The sequence below is a fragment of the Cebus imitator genome, unplaced genomic scaffold (genome assembly GCF_001604975.1).
Source record: "Cebus imitator isolate Cc_AM_T3 unplaced genomic scaffold, Cebus_imitator-1.0 Scaffold76, whole genome shotgun sequence".
NCBI classification, from domain to species: Eukaryota; Metazoa; Chordata; class Mammalia; order Primates; family Cebidae; genus Cebus; species Cebus imitator.
Window position 1 is genome coordinate 11,636,943 of NW_016107391.1, and position 8,841 is coordinate 11,645,783.

General features: G+C 38.9%; 1 pseudogene; it reads right to left on the reverse strand.

Annotated features, from left to right (window-relative positions):
• Positions 1-812: 812 nt before the first annotated feature.
• Positions 813-1,540, reverse strand: LOC108307004 (annotated as a pseudogene).
• Between the last annotated feature and the right edge of the window lie 7,301 nt (positions 1,541-8,841).

Sequence of the window (8,841 nt, forward strand, 5' to 3'; positions counted from 1 at the left end):
GTTATAATTCAACACCAATATAGAAAGCATTTTTGTCTTCATAGCACTAACAACTAAAAAGCACTCAGCGTAGTATACTTTGATCTTTAAGTGGGTAATCATGGAAATTCCAAGATCATATTCACTAGGTTAGGCTGAATATTCATCTATAAATTTTTTTTTTCAAAAATAATTCTTCCAAAAGACTTCCAGAAACAGTCCTGATACAGTTACACTCTTTCTGTTGATTCCTATAGCCAAGACAAGCTGTGAATATGGGAGAGTCAGAAATCTCAAGGCAGGCAGCTGGCTTGAGGAACACCCTAGATAAATACTCCCAAATACTCAAAAGCCCCATTGAGGATGAAAGACTGAATCTCTGACCCATGTAAAAAAAGAGCTGTGAGTGCACAAAGGATTCATGCAAAATCTGCTTGGACAAGAAGAGTTCGTGATGGTGGATTATTCCACAACATATAAACTGGGAGAAGGGTCCCCCTAGGTGGAATGCTTGACATGGGCTTGCTCTAGAGGAATCTGACTCAGGGCACCTGAGAGAGGTGTCTGGTTGGGGAGGGGAGGGATACTAGGTTACTGAGCACTTGGGGAAGAGTACTAAGGTTACAAAATACAGAAAAGTATTTCAGGAGAAACAGGACTAGGAGTGTCAGGTCATTTTCGTTTTGACCCATCAATACTTAACATGAATGAGGAATTGCAGAACAGAGTCCGTCTATTTAAGATGTATTTTTCTGTCATAATTAGCTGAACCTATTGGCCAATTGGGCCAGTGAGATCCAGAATGCTCCCATTCATTTCCTGGAGGCAGGACCTTAGTACCACAGATTGTTCTGGGAAGCTGGCATAGAAGAAGATTTGCACAACAAAGTCACCATTAAGCCACTGCGTAAGTCCAGTCTCTGGCCTGCTTTTTCTGCTTTGTAGTACAGAAATACTTCTTTAAAAGCCAGAAAAATCTGTAAATGTGAGCAGCATGTCGAGTATGTCACCAGACACTTCATCCTTATGGTGCTGTAATGTTACTGTGAAAACTGCCATGTTAAATCCAGGAATCCTCTTCAGCAGCTGTTCTATAAACTTTCCTACCAAATAAATATATTCATTAAAAATAGGCATCAAGTTGAGTTTTTTCTTCTGTGTCTGCAAACTCTTGGTAGTACTTGTCCATGAAATTTCTCTAATAACTAGAACTTGGCATCTTTGATAACATCCTCTAAGTAACCAATCACAGCATCAAATTCTGCATAAGAGGTGAAGTACAGCACAAAGCTTTCTTCATCTAAAGAGGCCACCGTTGCTGACCTACCTACCAAGTGTGACAGGGGGCTGTTGGGCACCTATATTGCCCTGGCTCAGGCCTGAGCCCAGCCTCTGCTTTGTTCCCTAAAGCCTCAATCTGGCTGTCTGGTCACTCAGAACCCAGCTAGGTCAGTACTTGCGGGAGAGGTCCAACCTTGGGCTCCCCACCTGCCACCATGCATAGGTCTGCATGCACAGCAGCCACTGCCACTGTGGTGCCATACATTCCATATTCATACATTTTTAAAGGAGTAAAATACCATAAAAAGAGGAATGAGAGGATATTATATATCGGAGGAGAAAAAGAGTTGCTCTCAGATAATTAAGTGGAAAATTGCTGATGAATTGTATTTGTATTCAATCTTGCACAATGAGTAGAAGTAGATACACAGAGGTGACAAGTGTTGGTCAGCTCAGGTCTCCTGAGAAGCAGACACCAACATGGAGCTATGTGTACTAGACATTTATTAGGGGAGACACTTATGAAGAATCAAGGGTGAAAGTGAGTAGATAAGGAAAGCCTCAGAGCATGATGCATGTCTGTGCTTTTTAAAAGGAGAGCGAGCAGAATTAGGAAGAACCCCAGACTATAGCATTGTTCTCAGAAAGTCTCAGGCAGAATGTTGGGGGTTCCATGAATCAAAGTTGCCTATTTGAGACATATTGCATAGGGCAGAAATGGGCTAGCACTTATAATTCTACTATGCTGAGTCACTGGTTAGTGGTAGCCCAGGGAAAATGTGATCTCCGCATTCACAGGATTGGCTGCTGAAGGCTTTCAATTAACTCTGCTCCCTATAGCAGATTTTCTTAAAGAGTTCTGAAGGGCACATGTCCATGCCTGCCCTATGGAGTAAAGATGGTCAAGCACAGAGAGAGAAATTGCAAGGTGCCTATGACAAATAGCAACCTCAGAGTGTGTGGCATATGATGTACAGGAAAGATAGTGGTAGAAGAAAATTACAAAGACAGTCTGAGACCAAAACTTTGAACAGTCTTAACTAATCAAATGGGGAGTTTAGACTGAACAATCTTTAATAATAATGATTCATTACAAGTTTAATTTTTTAAACAGAAGGGTGGTGCTGTCATATTGTCTAGTAGATGAATACTGAAGAAATTTAAAACACTGATTTTAGGTAGGAGGGATACTGTAGTTCTAGGTTTATGTCCAGAACTCAGGGCTTAGAGAGGAAATTTAAATTACCTACTACAAAGTGAGAATTAAAGTTGTGAAACTGAAAAGCATTGCTTAGAGTGAGCTCAGAGAGGAGAGCATGACCAAGAAAATTTCCATGGCAAATATGAGTTTAAAATTGAGAAGTCACATTATATGTTGAGAATCTTATTTCCTATCCTACTTTAAAAACAGTATATTATTTTTTAAATGGCAAAACCTTTTTCATCTCTAATATTCGAGATTAAATTTTCATTTAGAAGTTTTCCTAAAGTGAGACATATAAGGAAAATATTTTTGCACAGTTTAAAATAATGACAATTGTGAAAATACATTTATTTCTATTTTATTGTATTTCATTCCTCTTTTTGAAGATAAATGAACACAAATGAACAGGTCATTCAGTGCAACTTTATAACTGAATTGAAAGCATAATGGTAAATATGGTACTTTTAATAAACTAAATCACTGTCAATACCACTCAAGTGCACATCTGAAATATAGACTATTTTTTAAATGTTGAGAAAATAGAAATGACTTACTCTTTGTTGCTGAGTTCCCTGACCGAGTACTTACCCATGCCACACACATTTACACACAACACATGGAGCTTCCCCCACTTCACCTTTGTTCCTTTGTTCTTGTTCTTCTTCTACCTTTTACTTTTCTTCATGCTTCCTTTTGCTCATTTCTCCTATTCCCATCCTGATCTTGCACAGTCTCTGAGTAATCGAGACCCACAGAATTATGTTTTTCTTCATCAAGAAAGCCTTAATTGAGACATTTTTGGAAAAATTCATTCAGTTTGGAAGCCTTATTCTTCATAAATATAAAATTTCTTTGCCAGTCTTGGCTGGAATTATAAAACATGGTGGGTAAAGCAAACATTGCAAAGACTTGAGACTTACAGTGAGGTCAGTAAGCTTGAGAAGCTGATGACGAGGGGCGTTTGGCAAAACCCCAGATCAAACAGTTGGAGACTAAGGTAAATATCTTCATCTGGTTTTGGAATGCAGTTTTCACCAGCTGAAAGCAGAGTTGAGGCACCATGTGAAGCTGTAGCAGCCTTGTTTGTTGCTATAGGGTTGAGCCACTTAGAAAAATCTTACTTCCTAGAAAACAAAATCTAGCACTTTCACCTAAGGAGGCATTTGAGGAGTATCTGAGGAGATTTTCTTGTTTGAAGAACAGGAACCTAACGCATACTTCCCTGGTTCACTTGAGATGAGCAGTAAAAACCTATTCAATATGCAGAGACTGTTGGCCATAGCCACAGAATGTGATTGCATTAATATTGGAAGGATTTCTATGCTTTGAGATGATTGCTGAAATTGTTTTAAAAGTCCTTATACTTAAACCAAAATGCTCTTTTGGCTTTCTCTTCTTAGTTCAGCTGAGCTGTACAATTAAAAATGTCAAGCTTCAAGTGTCAGGCATAGAATAAATAGGACATTATAGATCTGAGAACAGCCTCAGGTTCTTGCTGCCTGTCACACACTTCATTCAGCTGCCACATTATATGACCTTTTCATTACAGGTGAGTCACAAGTTTACTGCTGAGGTCAGGACTGAAGGCAGTGATATTCCTTATTTTATTCCTTATTTTTTTCTATTCTTTAACCATTCAGAATAATTACAAACTATGTAAAAATCTCCACTCGAGCATTTCTTTTGAAGATCTGTAAATCAAGATGACTCAAAATGTCCTAAGTATTAACAAGCCAAGCACAATAGACTTTTGAAATTTTCATTTTGAAAATTTCATTAGGCACAGCACCTTGCTAAAGAAAAACAAGGAGTAAAATGCATTAAAGATTACTGATATTGTTCAATTTGCAAATGTTCTAAAAATTACTTTAGCCAAAAAAACAAATAGACTAGTGAAAAATTAATATTAGTGGATTCAATTGCCCAGAGGTTCCTTCTCATGCAAGCAGAATAAATTGAAATAATTGAATGGTAAAAGAAGGAAATAAATGGAAATCTTGTTGAAAACAAGAAAATTTTGTTTGAAACAAAAACCTTATGGGAAATGAAAACAGTATGATGCTCCAAATTTACTTAATTTTTAAATTCTATAATAATTGTAATCTGTATTCAGGCTTTTTTGCTATTTATTCAAATTGTTCTTGTTTCTTCCATACAGAAGGAAGGAAGCAGTTGGATCACCCTTGATCTTTTGTTTTCCTTCTGGCTCCATTTTTAATCCATCAGCAAGTCCCATATTCTCTGCTTTAAAATAGATTCTAAATCTCCACTTCTTCCCACCTCTATTGCTAATGCTCTTGTGCAAACACCACTATTTCTAGCCTGGATGTCTGCAGTGGCCTCCTGACTGTTCTGCCTCTCCCACTGCCTGCTATAGTATTGTCTTTACACAGTAGCCATATTCAAAGAAAATCAAATCATGGTCCTGATTGAAACTCTTCAGTGATACACATAGGATGAAATTCATATCTATACCATATCTCACAAGTTGCCACCATCTGGTCCCTGCCTATATCTCTGTCATCAACATCTACCACTGCTCCCCTCCCTCACTGTTTTGCTGTTGCACTGCTTTCTGAACTGCTCTGGACATGTTAGAGTAGTCCCCACCTCAGAGCATTCATTTATTCTTGCTCTTCTGCTCAGATGTTTATATGCATTACTACTCATAATTTGAGTTTTTACTTCAATGTTATTTTCTCAGAGAACTCCTTCCTGCATTCACTATCCCTTTGTCCTGCTTGCTTTCCTTTCTGGCACTTATCACTATCTTATGCTATATTGCCTATCTACTTCTTTTCTATCTGTTTCTCCCACTAGAATGCAAGCTCCATGATAAGAGGGACCTTTTTCTTTGTTGTAGAGACAAAACCTACAGTGTAAGACAAGAAAAAGAATGTGTATTCAATATATATTAATTCAGTGAGAGATCAGTAGAGGAGAATAAGTAGCTTTCTTTCTTTCATTTCTTTTTAACCAGCAAAATGGCATTTCTTTACTGTATAAAGTTTAAAAATCATTATTTCAAAATCATCGGAAAAAATGGTAATATGTCAAGTGATATAATTTGTGATACAAAGCAGAGAAATACTCATCTTCTTGTTTGCTGTGGCCTATAAAGGAGATTACAATAGACAATCTAGGCACGCATATATTTTTTCTTTTTTCCTTTTCTTTTTTTTTTTTTTTTGAGACGGNTTTTTTGAGACGGAGTTTCACTCTTGCTACCCAGGCTGGAGTGCAATGGCACAATCTCGGCTCACCACAACCTCCGTCTCCTGAGTTCAGGCAATTCTCCTGTCTCAACCTCCTGAGTAGCTGGGATTACAGGCACGCACCACCATGCCCAGCTAATGTTTTTTGTATTTTGAGTAGAGACGGGGTTTCACCATGTTGACCAGGATGGTCTCGATCTCTTGACCTCGTGATCCACCCGCCTCGGCCTTCCAAAGTGCTGGGATTACAGGCTTGAGCCACCGTGCCTGGCCTTCTTTTTTCCTTTTCTTAGGAAGTCACCAGCTATTTCTGATGTGAAGTTTGGTTGTTGCTGCTATTGTTATTATTGTTCTTATTAGAAACTTTAATTTGATTGCACACATTAAAAGTTAATGCAAAGGAAGTCTTTAGAAAAACTTAAATGTCAATAAATCTTTTAGTTCTTGTTGTCTTTATAAGCAGTATAGGATAGTGATGAAGCATACACACTCAAGACAGACTGCCTAGATTTGACTCCTCATTCAAATTACTTGCAAAATGATCATTTTATTATTTATTTATAAAGTATGAATGGTGATGATAATAATCATATATTCAGACGTAGCAGCCTCATGGGGTTCCTGTGAAGGCTAAGTGAGTTAATAAATGTAAAGTATTTAGAGCAATTCTTGACACAACAGAAACATTTTAAAATGTTGATTTTGAATTTCTTATTATATAAACTTCTCTAGATAGAAAATATTACCATGAGAAAAAATACTCAGTATTAATGGCTACATCAGAGAATTTAGGTTTGGAAAACTTGGCTTCTGCTGCATATGAAGGATTGTATGCCCATCATTTCAATTTCCACAGATCTCATTAAGGCTGCATAAATGGCATGCCTTCAAGACATACTTTCTAGTCATACTTTCTAGGGATTGGATAAATCTGGGGTGAAAAGTAACAATACTTTTGTTTTCTGGTAAATAAGTTGATGATTTGTAAAAAGGAACACTGTGACTGAATAATCAGTTTCACCGAATTTATTTGCTGTTTTAGTCAAACAATGTGTCAGTAAAAGTTACAGCAAATTATTGTTTACAAACAAGACCACTTTCACCCAATTCTTTGATTACTTTGGCCTACACGTATAGTCTTATGAGGATCAATGTAAATAGGCAGGGAGCATCTGAGGAAATAAATGAGATTGGCAGGAGAAAAAATAAGTGAAAACAAAAGAGAACAGGAAAATAAAGGTTATATATTTTTCTTATTTTTAAGTTTCAGACTAATTATCAAATATGATACTAGCTATCTATTTTACGGATTATAAGATATTAGTTTTCTTATTTGAAAATCTTTAGGGTCTGATAATAGAAATTTTATTCCAAAATAATGTGATATCAGTGAATGTGTATGTCTGCATGCATGCATTTTTGTGTGTGGTGGGGCTATTTTATGAACAATGACAACAATCCTGGTTAAGCAGACAGAAAGGATAGGGGCTCCATGAGTTAGCTGAGTTGTCTAACTTAGGTGATGTTAAAAATGAATGCAAGACCTTACCTCCAAATGAGCACACTGGACCTCAGCAATGGTTCTTAAGCAGATTGAAATATCTGAAATGTCAGATATAGAATTCAAAGTCCAGATGGCAAGAATGCTTGCCAAGATCCAGGAGAAAGTTGAAACCCAATACAAAGAGTCCAAGGAATCTAGTAAAAAAATCCAAGGACTGAAAGACAAAATAGCCATTTTAAGAAAGAACCAATGAGAACTTCTGGAACTAAAAAATTCACTGGAGGCGGATCCAAGATGGCCAAATAGGAACAGCTCTGGAGTACAGTTGCCAGTGAGAACAAAGCAGAGGGTGAGTGATCACCTCATTTTCAAACGAGTTATTTCTGCCTACAGACCAGGAGATTCCTGAGCTGAAAAGCTCCACAAGTTTCCAGCACGGCTGTCTTAGCTGGTGCCGGGTAGGCACACAGAAACTCACACAGGTCTAGGTGGCTGTTTCAACTGGTGCCAGGAACACCTGTGAGACACAGCCGCCAATTTAACTGAAAGGGAGGGGGCTGAGACAGGGAGCCAGGCTATCTGGCTCAGCAGGCACCACCCCCACAAAACAAGCAATCTGAAACAATTTGGACTGAGAATTTCACAGCAAGCACAGCTGGACCCAGGCTGGTACAGCTCAGTAGGGGGAAGGGTGTCCCTAACTACCGAGGCAGTTCACACAGCAGCTGAGCAGAGCCTGCAGCAGCTCAGCAATGCCTCTGCAGGCAGACTGTAACTAGACTACTCAGTGCAGGGCAGGGCATCTATGAAAAAAGGCAGCAGCATGACACGAACTTATAAATAAAGCCAGCCTTCCTAGGACAGAGCACCTGGGAAAAGAGGCGGTTATGAGTTCAGCTGCAGCAGACTTACAGGTACTTGCCCAGCAGCTCTGCATGGAACAATGGAGCTCCCAGCACAGCACTCGAGCTCCTGTAAGGGACAGGCTGTCTTCTCAAGCTACACCCCAACCCCCATATACCCAAAGAGACACCTCATAAAGGAGAGCTCAGGCCGACATCTGGTGAGCACCCTTCTGGGATGAGAATAGGAGAGGAAGAAGCCAGCGGCAACCCTTGCTGTTCTGCAGCCCCCGGGGTGATGGCCAGGTGAACGGGGTCTGGAGTAGACCTCCAGTAGTCCTGCAGCAGAAGGGCCTATTAGAAGGAAAACTAAGAAGCAGAAAGAAATCATTTCAACATCAACAAAAAGGACATCCACTCAGATATCTTATCCAAAAGTCACCACCTACAAAGACCACAGGTAGATAAAGCCACTCAGATGGGAAGAAACCAGTGCAAAAAGGATGAAAACACCAAAAAGGAGAACGCCACTCCTTCAAGGGATCACATCTCCTCACCAGGTAGGAATCAAGGATGGAGAATGAATCTGATGAATTGACAGAAACAGGCTTCAGAAGATGGGTACTAACAAACTTCTCAGAGTTAAAAGAACATGTGCTAACCCAATGCAAAGAAACTGAGAACCTAGAAAAAAGGTTAGATGAGATGCTAACTAGAATAAACAGCTTAGAGAAGAATATAAATGACTTCAAGGAGCTGAAAAACACAGCACCAGCACTTGGCGAAGCATACACAAGTTTCAGTAGCTGAATTGAC